This window comes from Ornithodoros turicata, chromosome 2 (assembly GCF_037126465.1).
Source record: "Ornithodoros turicata isolate Travis chromosome 2, ASM3712646v1, whole genome shotgun sequence".
In the NCBI taxonomy this organism is placed as follows: Eukaryota; Metazoa; Arthropoda; class Arachnida; order Ixodida; family Argasidae; genus Ornithodoros; species Ornithodoros turicata.
In genome coordinates this window covers 4,915,232-4,928,439 of record NC_088202.1, presented here as the reverse complement: position 1 = coordinate 4,928,439, position 13,208 = coordinate 4,915,232, and the positions used below count along the sequence as shown (strand labels likewise).

At 43.2% G+C, this 13,208-nt stretch overlaps 1 long non-coding RNA gene across 1 annotated transcript; it reads left to right on the top strand.

Annotated features, from left to right (window-relative positions):
* Positions 1-9,804: 9,804 nt before the first annotated feature.
* Positions 9,805-11,021, top strand: LOC135383017 (uncharacterized). Its single transcript, XR_010419611.1, has 3 exons — positions 9,805-9,888; positions 10,455-10,515; positions 10,936-11,021. It is a non-coding gene; the product is annotated as an uncharacterized LOC135383017 (long non-coding RNA).
* Positions 11,022-13,208: the final 2,187 nt, after the last annotated feature.

Sequence of the window (13,208 nt, the reverse complement as noted above, 5' to 3'; positions counted from 1 at the left end):
CGCTTCCGCTGAAGACGAACAAAGGTTACGTGTAACACATGCAAGAATGGGTCACTTACGTTCCCACCCAAGCAGCACAATGTCCTGAAAGTCGAGTGCAATGGGGGTGGCCGGTATGTGTCTTATCAATGTTCTTTAGTTTCACGGGTCTGTTCAAGGTCTTCCAATACCCGTCCACCCCTACTGCACTCGACTTTCAGTGCATTGTGCTGCTTGGGCAGCAATACACCCATGTGTGTCAACATTCTCTATGTCTTCGGGGATTACCGCTGGAAGGTCACGATCCCGCAAAAAAAAAAAGAAATAAAAGAGAGATTAGGGAAGGAGATTAGGAAGAAAACACCCAATAACATCCGAAGGCACAATTATCGCCCGATTTATCCCCGAATTACAGATTTAAAAATAGCGCCCAATTTTTACCCCCCGAATCATTTAACCCGAAAACGTCACTCCCTACTTATACACCAGTGGTACTTATGACGAGGTACTGCAATTCAACCCATACCCAATTGTACGTACTAACGGAGACCGCATATAAATGCTTCACAGGAACAAAGATGTGTAGACAAATACAACAAGGGCATCGCAGCCTCTGACTGATATACGGTACGATGTAATTGTGCTCTGGAGTGATGACACGTCTCTTCTAGGCTGGAAAACCTACTTGGTGAATACATCCACAATGTCCACAACACATCCGCTGCTCAGATTTCTTGTCACCAACACAAGAGGTGCAGGAACTGTGCTTTATAAAATTATTTATTTAACAGGTTGGTATTGTTGGAAGGCTCACTTCGTTTGACGTAACAGCTCAATCACCTTGAGTGGCTTTCTTGAATGTGTCTTCCTGGCTTGTTTTGTGCCCGGCTCCATGATATGTCTACAGGAAGAAACACGAAGCATGTAAGTAAGACACCCATGTCGTATGTAAAGCTGATAAAGGTTCGTCCGTTAATGAATTGCAGCTTCAGTGGCCGACTAAGCAATGAGCTGTACAGTGGCTTCACAGTATAATATGTATACCAGTCTACATAAGAGATGTGAATTTGACCAAACAAATAAGAGGTTATTTTAAAGGATGCGGCAAATCAAATCCAAATCAAGTATGGGAAAAAAATTCAATGAATTTAGACGTAAACTTCATTTTGAAAGCAAATTTAGCTTCAAAATGAATAATGCGTCTAATAAAGGATTCAAACTTTGATTACATTCTACTTCTGTAGAGGTATCAGGATTTGGCTAGCTGGCTTGTTCTTGAGAGAACTGATGTGGGTACGAAGTGGGTTCAAGTCCTGTCACCGGCTGTGCTGTCTGAGGTTTTCCCTGGGTTTTCCGAAGACTTTCCAGACGAATGTCGGCACAGATCCCCCAAAGGTCGGCCCAGGACCCATACTAACCCCTCTGTCTCCTCCACTAACTCCAGACTAACCACTAACTCCTCTACCACTCCACTAACTAACCAACCACTCCACTAACTCCTTCCTGTTGTCCTGTCTCCATCTGTGCACGTCTGAATGCCGCTCATAGCCACAGTTGCTTCGCAGCAATAACACGGAATTAAAAAAAAGAAAAGAAAACACAAGGGCATTGCAGCATCAAGGAACATCCGACCAGCTTCAAAGGGTATCGCTCGTTCCACGGCAAGAAAAAAAGTGCTCTTACTGAAAATGTCACCACCTGAAACGACAATGTATGAACCTGAGCTTAAAGGGGCCGTAAACAGGTACAAAAGGTGCACATTTCTTTGTGTTATATTATCGGAACTTAGTCAGTGAAAACTCCTTGCAATTACTAAAGCTCAAAAACAAAAGGCGCTTGCATACGGATGAAATATTCACTGCACTCTTTCGCATTTTAGCTCCGCCCCGCGCTCTAACTTTACGTCATTTTGACGTAGCGCTTTCCCCACCAATTACGATTGAGTGTTCCACGTATGATTTTATTTCAAATGCGGAATTGGACTAGATGAACGTGAATCCTCTTCTATTCTAAATCTAAACAGTTACAGCCTCAAACTGAAAAAGAAATGCGTTTAATTTAGGTATCATACGCACACTACGTTTTCTGGGCAGTAGCACGCAGCACACCACCTGCGCGAATGAATATCCGGGACTACAGTTCCGGAATCTTAGGTAGGTGCGCGATGGAACATCTTCGTCATCTTCGAATGGTTCCGACAACTGGGCTGCCGTACTTTGGTTTGATCCACGCGGCATTGCGTCACCAGCTCGCGTGGTACAGTGGATAGCGTGCTGGGCACGTCACGTCGTGACTGGGAGGAACCCGGGTTCGAATCGCGTCATGTGATAGCAGCCCAGCTGTTGACGTTTGCGCCAGCCGGAGATGTTGAAGATGTCATGACGTTGAATTTCGGAACCACGGAGCGCAAACCGTCGTTTCACACAAACAAACTCAGCGCTCCGACTCACAGCTGATAATGAAGTATGTTTATTGGCTGGTAATTTGAAACGTCATGTGTGCAGCTCGTCCGCCCGCTTGGACGGCAAAACGCTACGTAGCCATGTGACGTATGCGTTGTGGAGAGAGGCTCGCTGGTTACTCATCTTTGAAAGCAGTTATACGGGTCAATGAGCTGGCACGAGCCGAACGAAATGTATATTTGGGTATTATGAGCTGCGTTCTTTCATGGGGTATCATTATTTCAGAAATGTTTGGTGGCCTGTTTACGGCCCCTTTAATTATTGCGGCAGTGCATTCCCCAGGACTCAAGTAATATGAAATAGAACAAGAGTTCTATTTAAAATGTGGAACCTCCACCCAAGTCTGCAAAAAAAAGAAAAAGAAAAGAGCCTCGTCGATCAGACGGTAACAACCAGTTAGTCAAAGACAAAGCTTTGCTGCACTACAAGAATGACATGCAACTGAGACGCTGACTAATGCTGCCTAGTTGCGTATGGCGTAATTGTTATTACATTCGGTCTTTCGTTTTGTGGCGATTAGATACGGCAGAAAAAATACACAAACTTCAGAACATACGTACACTGCAGCGAGTTGTGAGTGCAGGATATAAGAACGCGCATGAGGACGAACACCAGCCTGGGGAATAGGAAGTCTGTGCTTATGTTGATTTTAGCCGGCATGTTTTTGCGATACACATTCACAAGCACTGTGCTGTTTAAGTAACAATGAGTACACGGTCAGTTACTTACCTTCGGTGGCGCAAGTACTGCAGAAGCTCAAGGGCCCAAGTACCATGGCCTGGCAGCAAAAAAAAAAAAAAGAAAAAGAAGTCCGATACGCGTCTGTCGCTATCACCACCATTGGAAATTTTAAAAGGAAAACAAATCAACGCTCAACGGCACAGCCGTGGTGTCCTCTAGTGGGAGGATTTCGAAGATAATACCCCTCTCTGTAACGCAGAGAGTGCTGGGCGAATACGTACGTTCTACCCGTCCCTGAAGTATACGGACGAACGTGCAATAAAGATACAGATGACCGTCAAAAACTGCTTTTCACACTGTTTAAGTGGAAACGGACGTTATGCACCGCTCGTAGGAAGCGGTCGAGCGTCTGTCAGTTTTAGCCAGGGCTCGGAACCGTTATTTTTTGTGGTTCGGTTCAAGTTCCGGTTCGAGGTTATCGGTTCGGTTCGGGTTCAGAACAACCAAAATAACGCTTTGAACCGATATTAATCGGTTCGAACCGGTTTAGTGTGCTGTGTACGAGATGTGAGTGGTAATATCAGGTTCCGGCGATGGCTTGTTCCTCCTTCCATCCTCTTACTCCCTCACCTCTACACTTCATAGGTACGAAGAGCCATGATGCAGTTCACGACAGCAGATCATCCTTTACTGTACCGAAAAGTGCTGGGAAATGGCACACAGCATACCACTGAACTCCATTGCAAAATGCTATCACTAATTTCCAAAGGAAAACAGGGAAGAAAGCGGTCTCGTGGTAGATAGGAGTACCCCACGCGCAGGCCGGCACGTTGCTCCCCGTTGAAAAGAGGGAGAGAGGCCGCTCCTGTGTTTTCTTCCTCCATGCTCCGGACCACACGCCAACCCCTTTCCCGTGGTCGCTAGAGATCTGCGTTGCTTGTGGATATCACTGTGGACTATTAAACTTTACGTCGCCTTCACAATGCGACGCTGAATGAAAGGAAGCAGCCGAGGCAACAATGCAAAGTGTAGCTGTCGTGCAGCACATCTTTTTTTTTACACCTCGAATCGCAAAAATGTACAGGGATGTGGTGAACCTTTTGGAGATAAGGTTGTAGGAGGTGCATGGACTCACCACTTCTTAGTTTATCAATTTGTCCGCTCTATAAATTCGGCAAGATTCCGAGCGATGCAGGGAGCTGGTGCGCGGCAGTCGACGGCAGGTATAGGCGTTTGTACCGTCTGGCGAACCGGTTACAGCATCATATTTTTTCGGTTCAGTTCCGGTTCGTTCAAGGGGAGACAAAAAGTGTTTACGGTTCGGTTCGGGTTCGGTTCGGCAAAAAATAACGTTTTTTTGCGGTTTTCGGTTACGGTTCAGTTCCGGTTTCGACCCCTGGTTTTAACGGACAACCACTTGTAATAATACTTTTTTGTTTACAGTGTAGCGTGCGCCCTCACCCTTATTCATGTACCAGAAATTTGACCGCACGTGAGCACCTCTTCAAGGGTCCTATATGGCCTGGGTTCCAATTTGTCCAGCGAAGTGCCATAATTTCTGTCATATAACCCGCATGTTATGGGGCGGCGGAATTTCGCCTCTGGGCCCCTCCTGCGCGCTATACGGCTGTCCGCGTTAAACGAGCACTGAGGTGGACTCAAAATGTTTTTTTTTTCTAGGTTTCCACGCGGTGTGTTCTACAAAATATAAAATGAGCTCCTGCGATAGAACGACGTGCGCAGGTGATCTACACAGCGCGTTAGACCTCTGTTCGGCGAACCTTTAAAAAGTACTTTCTCGCTAAAAGAACGCGTCGCAGAACGAGGACACGTCGTGTAGCACACTCTTAAAAACGAACTTCACCACGTGCTAGCTTAGTAAAATCAGTCGTTCCAAAAAATGCACTTAATGTCACAAATCGTACGACTAAACCCCACAAATGTCTATAAAAACGGTTACATTAGTAGTCTATAAAAACGGTTACATTAGTAGTCTTTGTTGAAACTCTGTGCAATTTATTCTGCAGAAAAGTGGTTGATCAGTCGCCCGCTTAGTACAGTACAACAAGGAAGACAGACAAGTACAAAATATTCAAAAAAATATTTAAAATCAGATAATAAATTCCGATGATAGAATGTAGTTTGATATAGGGTAAAGTAATTTGGACAGACTAGCGAGTGCTTCAAGCAGTATTTAGCATACAATTAGGTATGGTTGGCTAGGAGCGTGCTATGTGGTGAAGTTCATTTCTAAGAGTGTATGGCTACTATTGACCTATTGACTAATCATACTCAGCCCATTCACGGGATTATATACGTTTGTGCTATCACGTGGAGCCCCCAGATTTTTTCTCTTTCCTACTCTAGGTATGCGTAACACTCTTATCGTGTCATCTGTTCTATTACCGCAACACTAATCGACTTTACACTTCCACCTAAATTTTCGTGTTTACGTCGGAACACCCTTTTTTGACCGTTCTTTGGACTAACCATTGACTTGTGTTTTGAAAACGAAGAAAAAGGAAGTCCAAAGGCGGTCAATAGATTTCCTTTGTCGCGACCTCTTTATACTTTCAGGAAAAAGAAAGGCCAAAGGCCGTCTACAGCAATTGTTTCGACAATTGTCTATCGGAAATCAATGTCAAAAGAAAACTCAAAGAAGCATAAGAATGTCCAAAAGATGTCAATAGACAGGCACATTTCATGTTCATAAGGAAGTAAAACATTTTCATGTGTTGTTTTACTCCAAATTCCTGGTTAAATTATTTTATAGGATAGCTTCCTTCTGTTTGGTGGTCAAGGCCGTCGGGCCACAGAATACATGACAGCTGGCTGACCTGCCCATGAAGCAGGAAAGGCAGTCCTACACCTGACATCGTACAGCGTGAAAAATTAGGATTGCTGAAAAATACCCTCTTTCTCATTTAACAGCTAATCCGGACACATCGACACTGAAAGAGGAACAAAGCGCCCTCACCGGCAAACAAAATTAAATGGCGTGCCTGTTGGAGTTCTGTCACTCCGCTGCAAACTGGGGTAAAATTAAGAGATGGGTTAATCGCCTTTATCCCTTTCTCGTTCTGCAATTTGGTATTGATTATTTCTATTTGGTCCACATTCCCGAAAATTTTACACTCTTAAAGTATCACAGAAGTCATTTTTAACACCCAGTTTTCTTCCTATAAAACTTAAGTAGGCCAGCCAGATGCACCATGCGAAGTAATTTACACCACAGAGTCATAATTATCGCAGAAATTGAATTTAAAATACGTCGCAAAAAGCTACCATGCGCAACGGTGGTGAAGAGCAGTACCAGCCTGTGATCTGCCTGGAACCTCGCGCTCACGCTATAAGGAGAACGCTCGCTGATTGGCCTAGAGAAATGTCTGCTACTCCGCTGTCGTCTGCAACTCGGCTGTTCGGGGTCGTGATAAAGCCTTTCTCCTTGCCCGGTATTGCTTCGACCGCTCCTTCTATCCCCAATTCTCCGGGAGAACTGGCAAAACAGGTTTACAGAGGCAAAGGGACAAGGCATTGACCCCCACTGACCGGCGAACCAGAACGAGTTCTCCTTATACCATCATCGGTGATGTGGCATCATACCTCCTCATCTTCGTTATAGCTGGAGTGCCGAGTTAAGGGTGAACGCGCGGAGCTATGTTTATGTGAGTTTTTTTTCTGGGAAACAAATTGCACACATCAAAACCTTTCGCGCTATTCGGTATAATGACACAAACACTTTCATCAGATGTCTTAATCTGAAATTTTTTTCGATGGCCCTCTGTACTCCTTTAACAGCTTACTATTGTGCTGTTGAGTCCCTGTTTGTGAGTCTTGATTTTGTTTTTGTAACTCCTTTTACAGGCGTTAGTTAGGTTAAGGTGAATACTACAGGTTAGCTACAACAGACATATTTCTGCCATTTCACAGAAGTACACAGAACAGAAGTGTTTTATTAACACAGCACACGTGGTATGGGTGTCTGATAATCATACAGGTCGCACATGATTCCACAAAATAAGAGACAGTGATTTTTCCAGGCTCGTGCGTGTTTCTATAATACAGGGTGTTACCCTATAAAAGTCTACCCTCGCCGGCATGCCGTGCTCGCCAATTACTCAATGTAGGTGGTACGATGTGTTGCCTACGTATAAAACTCATAAGGATGTTCCATCATGGTACATCTTGAGCACCGTAACGCAAAGTTATAGCGCAAAACGTGAGGTTCCCGTAGTCAAAACAGCCACGGTGGTGGTATTGTGAATCGCAGTTGTGACACAGTCCCCCAGGCGGCGACGTGTCGCTCTGGCAATCCGTCCATCCAGGCAGAGACATCCCCGCGTTATGCTAGTTCACTGCCTTTCAGTAAGCTAACGACATCCCTTTTGGGTGTCGTCTGCTGAGTACGTCGGCATTTTCGTTCCTGACGTTGCTTACTTCTGAGCACAGCATTTCATCTCCGGTAGCCGACCGGATGAACTATAACTAACTAACTCAACTAACTAACTAACCCATAACTTACGACGCACCCACGTGTGTGATATCTCATTTGCGTCTGTCATGTGTGTGTGTGCGAGTGTATGCCTCATCTTTTTCATCGTCATCCCACTCATGTACTAACCCACAGGCACTGAGGTATATGGTACCGCTATTGTTGCGGTGAATCACCTCATCCCGTAATCATTCATATAGTTGTTGTTGTTGTTCTGAGCAAAATACGACAGTTACACGAAAGCGAAATGAAAACTGCAGTCCCATCCGGCTGGCAGGATATGCGACACGTCTCCGTCTGGGGAGCAGCATGTCTACTGTTCTTCTCAACGCCGCCATCTTGATTGTTTTGACTACGTGAACTGCACGTTTTGAGTTATAACTTCGTGCTGCGGCGCTCAATCACTTCGAAATTTACCAAGATTCAATGTCCTTATGAGCTTTATATGAAGACCGTACAATGTGCCACTTGTATCGAGTAATTGGCGAGTACGGCATTGCGGCACGGGTAGAATTTTATAGGGTAACACCCTGTACAGTATACCCGCACCCGGTAGTATACAGCACCTGGCAATAGCTCGTCATAATGACGATGAACCACTAAACAACAAAAACATGGTCTGATCTTTTAAATCGGGTGAACACGTAATGGTGAAATACAGCGACATGTAAATTTGACGATTTTGTGCCGTATATCTCGAAAACACTTTTCCGTTCACAATTAACACAGCTCCCAAGACTTTGCCCGCTTTTTTCGCGGAATATTTTTTGCAGTGTGTATGAATCAATGTTTAATGGTTCTGTCTAATACAATGGTTGAAATTGTTCATCATCATACGTTGTCTATCCGTCAATCCGGTTGTGCCTTCGTAATGTCACCCCTCACAGCATACGCTGTCTCGTCTCCAGACATGGGCAAAGCATATCAAAATTGTATTTCAAAAGGTACGAAGTACCTAGCACATGTACATAGCATCATAATACATATGTGCTTAAAGTAATGTGCGAATGCATTGCAAAACAGCTTAAATAACTCATCAATGCCCTTTAAATTTACCTCGTATCGTTGTACGTTTCAGCACTCGGTGGTGATAAAACGCGAAGTAATTATGTTGCGACTGTTACCTTTAGAAAACTTTTAGCAAGCATTTTTGCCGGGTTGCTAGCTGGAAAATAACGATAGTTCACGGCTGACCCATTAATATGCACCGACAAAAATATTTTGCGATAAAGTTTTGCGCTTGTATTGCCAATTGAATACTTCAGTACGTGGAAGAAAAGTATAGAAGAAAAATATATAAAGTTGGGATCCTGAATACTACCTCCCTCTGCATAGGGTGAAGACAACAGCGTCGTCTGGTATAAATTGCCGCCCATGCACAGCACGCGATGCGCTCACAGAAGGGTAGCTATACGCTCAGCGACACACTACACTCTTAAAAATGAGGTGGTGGTGGTGGTGATGTTGAAAGGGCTGCCTCTTAAAAATGAACTTCACCGCATAGCACGCTCTCAGCCTACCATCATCTCGAATGACATCGTTATTTTCTCTGATTTGTTGAAAACAGGAGGAGTACGCCTTTTTTGTGACATTTATGCTGTTCATAATTGTCACAAAAACGGCGTACGCCTCCCGTTTTCAACAAATCAGGGCAGATAACGCTATCATTAGGGATGATGGTAGGCTGAGAACGTGCTATGCGGTGAAGTTCATTTCTAAGACTGTACATTTTGGATCTGAGTAAATGGATACCGGAGGAGGTTTGAAAAAGTGAGTGTAGTCGGTACACAGCAACCACGCATCGTAAGCTTGGGCGTCAACATGGCGGCTTTGCGGCATTGGCTTCGACAAAGGGTGACTCTATACTATTTGTGTGGACACTAAGTACTAGCTCCCTCAATACTCAATGCTAGTGGATACTCAATACTAGCTCTTTATTCAGAGGAAGTAGTATTGAGGCGCCCTAACTTAAAGCAAGGTACAAAGTTCACAAATTGGAATGTACGTTAAGTAAAATACAGGTAGTACTGAGAAATGCACTTAAAGTAGTACTTGACTACTTATTGGTACTTCAAGTACTTCCCATCACTGCATGGTCGCCACCACTGATCTCGATTGTAAAAGGCTGGATCGCGGATAGGGAGCGCGAGCGTGAAGAAACCGGCCGCCAATCTTACGGTGCTCACAACAGTCGCCGCAGCGATCATGGCAACTTCTTGCAATTACGGTCGTACCAACCGTACTGGCAAGGTTACAGGGCCTAAATTTATACAGGTGAGTCACTCTTTATCGAGGAATAAATAGGCGTTCATTCTGTATATTTAGTTGACCATTATGAAGTGTTTTTTTGTCCAAAACGAGCACTGGATGCAGGTTGCTTGATCGCTCTTCCGACGTTCAATCGAGCACACTTGCATTTTACCCGGCGGCAAATACAGTTTGAGTGCATAATATGCTTGAAAGAACACGTTACACTACACAGGTAGTGTTGTCATCAATATATGTGCGAGCACTCGAGCGCTTTTTTGCATGCATTGCTAGCATGGTACACGGTGTTCTCTGCGGAAGCAAGTGCCACATTCATTTCTTTGAATTACCTTCACGCACAAGTTCGGTATTACGTCATAATGAGACCACGATTGTCACCTTTTTTCATGTATTGGTATTGTTTTGTGCCTTGGTTTGATTTGTGACACAGAATCCTACGTAACGGTGGTGTGGCGCTACTTGAATAACTCCTTTGTCTGAGCTGTATCGTCAGCTTGTTACGATAGTAATGATTTGTAGCGTGTCGTGCTATTTGAAGCAGTTTTTAAGGCAAAAGTGGTCTCTCAATACAGGTTTCGTCATGAGGGCTACCCAGTGAATAATCTGTGTAGTGTGATACGGCTGGGTGTACAGGTAAGTATCACGTTCCTCATCCACTGGTTTCTACTTTACAGGAAGGAACAACCTCAGTGCACGCACTGTGGTTAGCCTCTCTCAGTTTTGCATATTTTCTTACATGTTCACATCAGAAACACACCTTACACTTTAGGCTCCTTCACCCAGCAATATAATAATTAGAGATTATAATTCTTTTTAGAAGAGTTCCCCATATTCTTTTTAGAATAGTTTTTCATCTTTTTAATTTTTAGAAGATACAGGGATTGTAAACCATGTTTTAAACCATGTTTTAAACTGATGTTTTAACATTTGTCCAATGCATTTATTAAACAACATATTCATTTTTAACTGGTTGCACCCAAACCAATGTTCTGATGTATTATTTCCTTTGTTGTTGATGCACCATAAAAATTGGAATAATCATCATCAATGCAGGTTACTTCACAGCTGCCTCGACATACTCAAGAAATGGGTGCAGAACCTGCGTAATGCCCACAAACTTTGATTACCACAGCACCTCCAAAAAAGTATGTGTCACATGGGATTTTTACATGTATTCACAGTATATAATACCTTGTATTAACTGTTGTAGATCTAAGCCGTCTCTACAGTACACTCTCAGAAATTACAACCGTGAGAACCGTGATAATTGTTTCAGTTAATAGGCATGCACATATATGCTATAAGAAGAAAATTATTTCTTGAGAATGCACTTCTCTGGCTACTGGTGTTGTTTACATCTACTGTTGATCACATTCATTTATCACGTATTATATTCTTATATATACTATTATATTAACACATATTTGATCACATTAAATTCAAAATTCATCATATATAAGAAAATACCAGGAGGGAAGTCGCTATTCATTGCTCATTCTATCCTAAAATTGAGTGCTACAAATTTAGAGAGAGTACCTGTCCATTGTCATTCCTAAAATATATATTGTCATTGTAGCAAGGTCATAAAACAATAAATGTAGTCTTTTATGACCTCCCTGCACGTTCATTTTATCCTGAAACGCATAAGTGCAAGAAATAACTTTAATAAACTTGATGTTGTATAAACTTGATATAAAATGTTGAATAATATAATGTATGATATAAAATGTTGAATAAACTTGAACTTGTATATTCTCTTTACTCACCATCAGTGACCTTCTTTACAAAAGCATATCGTGTTAGATTTTTTTGTTTACGTTTCACAGACGGGGTACACGAGGGCCAAAATGACAATATCACAACTGTTTCAAGCTCCAAATCGTCCTGCTGCACTTATCCTGTTGCAGACCATACGTGTGTAGTGCAAGAAGGCCCTTGCACATCAAAATGTAAGATGGGAGTCACAGTTAATGCAAAGTGGTTCCTATGAGAGACTTCGATGCTGAACAAAATTGTGCAAACTGCGGAAGGAGCCATAGAAGATATTCAGAAAGCGTGACTGGTCTCACAACGGTGCTACGACGCTCTCTTTTAGATGACGATGATACTCATTGGAGTTTCAGATGTGCAGCTGCATTTTTTTCGAACGTGCTCCACATAACAAGCATGACAAAGTCAGCACTGGATAGCAGGCCCACGTTCCTAAGCAGCTTTGCTCACGCTGCAGTTGTATTCAGCAAAAGCATGTGAGTACTCGAGAAGGACATTCAGTTTGGCACAACCGCGCCTGCAAATAATCAGAACAAATGAAGGAAGAAACAAACAAACATAGAAGGGCTGTACTTCAAAAAGAGGTAAATCTTGCGTCTCAAGGAGGTGTTACCACTTTTAAGAAACTTAATTGATTAAGCTTACATCACTACCTTATTAACTGTCCTAACGAGCGTGTTCTAATTGCGTGAAGCAATTAGATCACGCTCACAACGTATTTGGGCTGCTTCGGTGTGTCCATATTTGCGAGGCAAAGCACCGCAGTCGTTCACTAAAAGACACTTTCTGCGGCGGTGCTTGATATAAATCATACGAAACCGATACACGGCTAAAACAACGGCTGTGATTCTACAGAACGATCCCTTTCTGCCATGCGAGTATATCCTTTCCCGGACCGTTCTTTATCCCAGACGGAACATATTGTCCCCCGGACATCCGAGATTGATCCTTACGTCCGCGTCCGAGGCCGGACACCCGCCGGACGTCCATCGGAGATCAGCCTACGGAGACCGAAATTTCTTTAGCCCACGGACGTCCGTAAGTGGACGTAGAAATTTTGTGATCCGTGGGACGTCCTTTTATGGACATTTGAATAGATCATAAGTGTTGGATCGAACACTAAATTTCAGTGGAAGATCATCATGTATAGAGGAGAGCCAGTCGGTAATTTTTGAAAATTAGGCTGATATTGTGGCGTCTCATTACTATTGGAGCTCTTAGCTTCGTCACTTTAATATAAAGATATAAAAATTACAAATCATGTTTATTGAGAATTGTGAAAGGTCACCTGTTGTTATCTCTGACTGGGGTCAACAGCTACACTTCTAAAATGATCGCTGTTACCTTGACAATAAGGTTACTGTTGCCATTAAAGCAGTCATCTAACCAATTTTCAATTGCTACAAATAAACCTATAAAGAAGACTCATTTGTAACGTTCGAATCAGTCGTCCAGCGACTGGTGCTTATTAAGATATCTAACATAAGAATACGTGGGGACATATATACTGGTGTCTAAGTGTGTTGGAAAGCATGTAGTAAAGAACGAAAATGCCA